The sequence below is a fragment of the Nansenia antarctica genome (genome assembly GCF_963989245.1).
Source record: "Nansenia antarctica genome assembly, chromosome: 8".
NCBI lineage: Eukaryota > Metazoa > Chordata > Actinopteri > Argentiniformes > Microstomatidae > Nansenia > Nansenia antarctica.
Window position 1 is genome coordinate 45,037,078 of NC_137678.1, and position 6,067 is coordinate 45,043,144.

General features: G+C 43.1%; 1 pseudogene across 1 annotated transcript; it reads left to right on the forward strand.

Moving 5' to 3' along the window:
* The first annotated feature begins 5,384 nt into the window (after positions 1-5,384).
* Positions 5,385-5,791, forward strand: LOC308163290 (histone H3.3A-like; annotated as a pseudogene). Its single transcript has one exon. The product of its transcript is annotated as a histone H3.3A-like (transcript).
* The last annotated feature ends 276 nt before the right edge of the window (positions 5,792-6,067 follow it).

The window sequence follows — 6,067 nt, forward strand, 5'->3', positions numbered from 1 at the left end:
CTTCTGCAGCATTTTCAAAGTGCCTGTTGAGTGCTTCATACGACCTCCACACAGCCTGTACAGAACGGAAGCTGCTGGCCACCCATCGTGTACTTAAAACTCTGCCAATTTTCAGGACTTGTGAGCCCACTTCTTGTGCTGCTTCCAGAAGCTCCCGTGAATTTTTATTAGACTGACTGTAGAGATTGTGGATCTTCTCCATGAACGCTTTGAAGTGGTTGATTGCCTGAACCTCATCCACAGCATCAGATACAGCCAGTTCCAAACGGTGGTTCATGCAGTGCCATGTGAAGAGGTTAGGGTACCTTGCAGTCAGCCTGGTTGCCACACCAGACTTCTTGCCTAACATGACACTTGCTCCATCAGAAATAAATGAGACCCAGTTCTTTTGAAGCCACTCTTCACTGAAGCCTGCAATGTCCAAACAGCTCAGTAGAGCTTCTTCTATGCCCTCTGCCCTTTGGCTCTCCAGCTCAACCAGCTCCAGGAACAAAAATTCAGGAGTAGCTCCATCTACTGAGGCTTTCAGGCTGACAATCATGGCAGATTTGTGGCTGAGAGATGTAGCCTCGTCAATGAGAACAGACAACTTGCTTGAAGATGACACAAGACTATGAACAATTTTTTTCTGCATCTCTTTTGCTATATGTTCCACAATTTTTGTGGAACTGTACCTTGAGTGCAGACTAGTACCCATGTTGACACAATTCTTTTCCTGAAGCTCAATGAGATCATCATGGTCAGTGAAAGGTCGGTTCATCTTTGCAAGATAGTATGCTGTTCTGAATACAGCATCTGTCTCAGCCAACACAGTCTCTGACACAGCTCTCAACAAATTTCCAAGCAAATCCTGTCCACCCTTTTCAGTGAGCTCCTGGGCTATTGCGTGTGCCCTGGACGTCTCATGTCGTCGAATCTTGTTCCTCAAAGAGGTCAGAGCCGTTGATCTGTCTGTGTTTAAAGACTGGATCTTTTTTTGTAATCAGTTATTTTATTGAATTTGTCAATTAACACATTTCTTGACTTACACAACTTTTGTATAAAATGGTAACAATATCACCGAATAAGTCTTTCTGTCATCAAACAGAAATAATACAGAGAAAAAAAACTAATATAAAATAAAAATAAAAATAAATAAAAAAGCACCCCTAGATTACATTCATCACTCATCCAATTTGTCAACTTAAGTCTTACAACCGACTAGCAATATATCTCAAGTAGCCTCCCCATTTTGCTGTGTATTGTTCATTTCTGTCCATAGTCCTGAAGGACATTTGTTCGTATGCTGCCACCTTTGCCAACTCCATAAGCCATTCCTGGAAAGACGGTTCCCCTGCGTTCCTCCAGTGTCTCATAATGATTTGTTTTCCAACCATTATACTGGTCTGAATAAATTCTGCAGCTCCACATAGAGACGTCATTTGTGGATCACTGAGAACATACAGTCTCGGACAAAACTCAAAGTTGTCCTGGGTAATGTTTTGCACCCATTCGTGGATCTTTCGCCAGTAATTTTGAATCATAGGACATTCCCACAGTAAGTGAACCAGGGTCCCTTCCGGCCTGCAACATTTCCAGCAATCAGCATTGTCCTTGAGCTTCAGCCTGAACATCCTGGAGGGGGTCTAGGGTGACCAGGTCCCAACAAACCAAATGTGGGACAAGGAGTATGTTTGTGTGGGACAATGTGGGACACCCTCTCAACAGGCCTGGATCGAACTTTAGGTGCCCCTGGTAGCATCCCCCCGCCCCCCCGGCCGAGAGAGCTATGTCTATCCAATTTTTTTTTAAATATATGTGCATTTCCATTCTGTTTCCTATTCTGTTTGGTTTATTCAGTAGCATCCAATAGACTTTGCAGATAAAAACAAATATATCTTATTTGAATGTGAACCTCACAATAAAGTATCTGTATGGAGCAGAAAGTGAGGTCAAAGTGCAGTATCAATTTAGTATATTAATAAAGAAAAGTAGCCTGACAGTGTTAGGCCTGTAGATGATTGAGTACCGTATGTAGGCTATCTAGCTAGCTAACTTGCCTCCCATTTGCAACACAAATGCATTGACATAGCTGTCAAGGCTGGCTAACGCGCACACACACTAGACGAAAACAACAACGAAAACAACACACAATGACAGTGATAACAGCTAGTCAAAGGATAAACCAATTGCCAAATTGTCATTTTTCAGTTTTTAGATAGCCTGACACTACAGATTGTAAGCTTTCAAATGATGTGTCATACATTGTAGTCCTTGCTTTTGAACACTTTTCGTCCTAAAACGAAAGTGGTCACTTATCAGTAGCCTACGGCAAACGAGAACAGTGAATCCAATCCAAACATTATAAGTTTTTAGTGATCGTTAAACTATTGTTTATTATATCGAGTGGGTACTTTAAAACTTCAAGTTGGTGTTGTGAAAAAAAAAACGAAAACTAGATAGTGTTGACACAATAAGTTTCACTTTACGACCTTTGAGTCAGCAGCTGGTTCACACATTCAGCCAGCTCCCTATGTCCACGTGGGGCAATGTCCGTTGCCATGAGAACATTAATGCTGTTTCCTGATAGGCTGAAGACGTTCCATAGAATCTGGACGTTCTGCTGCAACTTTGTGCGGGACGCACCAAAAGTCGTGAAAATGCTGTGCAGTCCCGCGCAAAGCGGGACATCTGGTCACCCTAACCAGTAGAACCGGTTAAGAACCTTGAACTGGATCAATCTAATTTTAATGTCTCTCGATACTCTCTTAATGTTCTCACATATTTTGTCCCATTCTTTTTCTGTGAAATCAATTTTCAAATCAACTGACCAAATGACCATCAATGCATAGGATACCTTAACCGTCTGTTGGAAAACCATTTTATAATAGATAGCCGCCTCATGTCCCATACCCATTATCTTTGTAATCTCAGACAGAAGAGTTGACTGTTGAGGTGTGATTCCTTTACCTAGAATACTGTCCAGCAAATGGCGGAGTTGCAAGTATTTCCAAAAATCATGTCTAGGCAACCCATATTCATTAACCAACTCCTCAAATTATTTCAGACCATCTCCCCCATATATGTCTGTTAATGTTACAATTCCTTTTCTTACCCATTTCTTCCATATAAAGGAACACTTATTTATTTGCAATTTGGGGTTATTCCAAATACAGGATTCAGAGTTAAGATAGACATTTACTTTAAAGGACTTAGATATTTTCTTCCATACATTGTAGAGGTTGGCTATTATAGGATGGGATCGTAATTCAAATGATAATTTGCTGGACATAGAATTTATAGGGGCAATAGGGGAAAGCAATTTTTGCTCAATCTCAAACCAAGGAGGGGCCCTTTCAGGTGGCAGTGTCCATTGAGCAATGTGTCTCAGGCAGTAGGCATAGTGAAACAATATTAGTTTAGGTAAACCCATACCACCCTTATTGATCGGGACTTGGAGCTTTTCCAACTTTATCCTAGCACGTTTACCATTCCATAGAAACTTTTTGCAAATTTGGTCAAACCTTTTGAAATACACCTGGGGTATGGCAATAGGAAGGCATTGGAGCAGGTAATTCAATCTCGGGATACAGTTCATCTTCAGGACATTGACTTTCCCCCATAATGATAGAAATAGTGTTGACCACCTTTCTGTATCTAAAGCAATTTTCTTAAAAAGTGGGTCGACATTTTTTTCTATTATTTTGCTGGTTTGATGAGGAAAAAGGATACCTAGGTATTTTATACCTTCCATAGGCCACTGAAAAGACCCTGCCTGGAATAAAGTCTTAGGGCAATACGAAGTTAGTGGAAGAGCCTCGGACTTAGACCAATTGACCTTGTACCCTGATAGCTTGGAGAAGGACTCGATGTTGTCTAAAAGTGCTGGGACAGATCTACCTGGGTCCGAGGCAAGCCATAATATGTCATCCGCATATAACATAAGCTTATGCGTGGACACATTTATTCTAATTCCTGGAATATTCGGGTTGTTACGAATCATTACTGCAAGGGGTTCGAGGGCTAGACAGAAGAGACCTGGTGACAGCGCCGAGCCCTGCCGAGTGCCTCTACCAAGTGTAAAATAGGATGATATTAGACCGTTTGTGTTCACCGCTGCCTCCGGGTCTTCATAAAGGATCTCAATCCATCTCAGAAATGTTTGGCCAAACCCAAAAGCCTTCAATGTTTGAAACATGTATCTCCATTCTATACAATACAAAACAATCTGCCAACAGTGTGGGAATGATAGCAGCTAACAAGAAAACATCGCCACAAGAGAATAATGTCACCGACCCTCCATATAGAACAACCGTGGGCACCTCCACACGCTGCACCCGTGCAAGGGAGAAGGATGCCACCCCTGGTGAGAAGGCACTGGGACTCAGGATGTCAGAGAACCTCATGGCCATCATAAGTCCATACTTCCTGAGGAGGACAAAGGCAGAAGTGCAGAGCAAAAAGCAACACTGTACAAAAGCCAGTGAAAAAGACTTGGAGTCAGAAGAGAAAGGGAATGTGTATCTTCTGGTGGTAGAGGAGGAAGAGAAGGTAGATGTGATGGTGAAAGAGGAGGAGGAGGAAGGAGGAGAGGATGAAGAGAAACATCAGAAGTGTGTCTATATGGACTCAGTCACCAGACACATGGAGGAGCACACTGTTGGAGGACATGGTACTGGAACCCTCTCTTCTCCTTCGTGGAGCCTCACCAGAGACTGTTCTGTGATTTTCTCTTTGTGTGCAATGGTAATAGTCAGATTATCTGATATATTGTGAATTTTAAATTTGTACATATCTTTTGAGATTTATTTTGTATTTCTATTCACTTTTCTAAATGATGTTTATTTCAGCTGGTGGTAAAGCCATAACATTAATAAAGATTTGAAAGATTTGAAAATGTATGATAACCATCTTATTATCTTAGTTTACTGTCATTTCAATGCATTATAGACATTTTCTTTACAACAAGCAAGTTTTTTGATCGCTATTATGCCGCTATGAGTACACCGACCAACGCGACGCGGTCCGCGGACCAACGTCGAACTATAAACTTGGAGAGCCCTCGCGTAGGCTACGGCGTAGCCGCCCGTAAATTCGACGCAGGAGTATAAATCAGGCTTAACTGTTTACACTTTTCCCCCTCCATAGACAAGAAAATAGAGAAGCTTGACGCTGAGGATCTTGAGCAATTCGAGAAAAATCACAACTGAAGTGGCTCCAAACATTAAACACTCATCGTTGAATGCATCTATTTATGCAGTTGGACAAAGTTACCTAAAATTTGTGCTTTTGGACATCAGTCACTTTAAGGATGTATTTAATTATTTGAACATTATACGAAATTAGATGTTAGCCAAGCCTGAATATGCAAAGCATTTTAGATTTCAGGGTGATAACTCGTTGCAATGGCTCGTACCAAGCAGACAGAATCTGACCCAAGTAAGTCCACTGGAGGAGAGGCTCCACGTAAACAGCTGGCCACCAAGGCTGCTCGTAAGAGCGCCCCCTCCACCGGTGGAGTCAAGAAGCCCCATCGTTACAGGCCTGGTACCGTGGCCCTGAGAGAGATCCGTCGGTACCAGAAGTCCACTGAGCTGCTGATCCGCAAGCTGCCCTTCCAGAAATTGCTCAGGACTTCAAGACCGACTTGCGTTTCCAGAGCGCTGCCATCGGAGCCCTGCAGGAGGCCAGCGAGGCCTACCTGGTGGGTCTGTTTGAGGACACCAACCTGTGCGCCATCCATGCCAAGCGTGTCACCATCATGCCAAAAGACATCCAGCTGGCACGCCGCATCCGCGGGGAGCGTGCTTAGACGCCGTCTCCCCCCACTGCTACAATTGAGGAGCTGCAACGCTTCGAAGACACTGAAATAAAAGATGCCAGTGACCCAAACAAACTCCTTCAGTGTCCATATGACAAGAACCACCAGATCCGTGGCAGCCGCTTCCCATACCATCTGATCAAGTGCAGTAAGAATCACCCAGAACTGGCCAATAAATTGAAAACCTGCCCTTTCAATGCCCGCCACCTGATGCCCAAACATGAGCTATCACACCACATCCTGAACTGTGAGGACAGGAGATCTGTG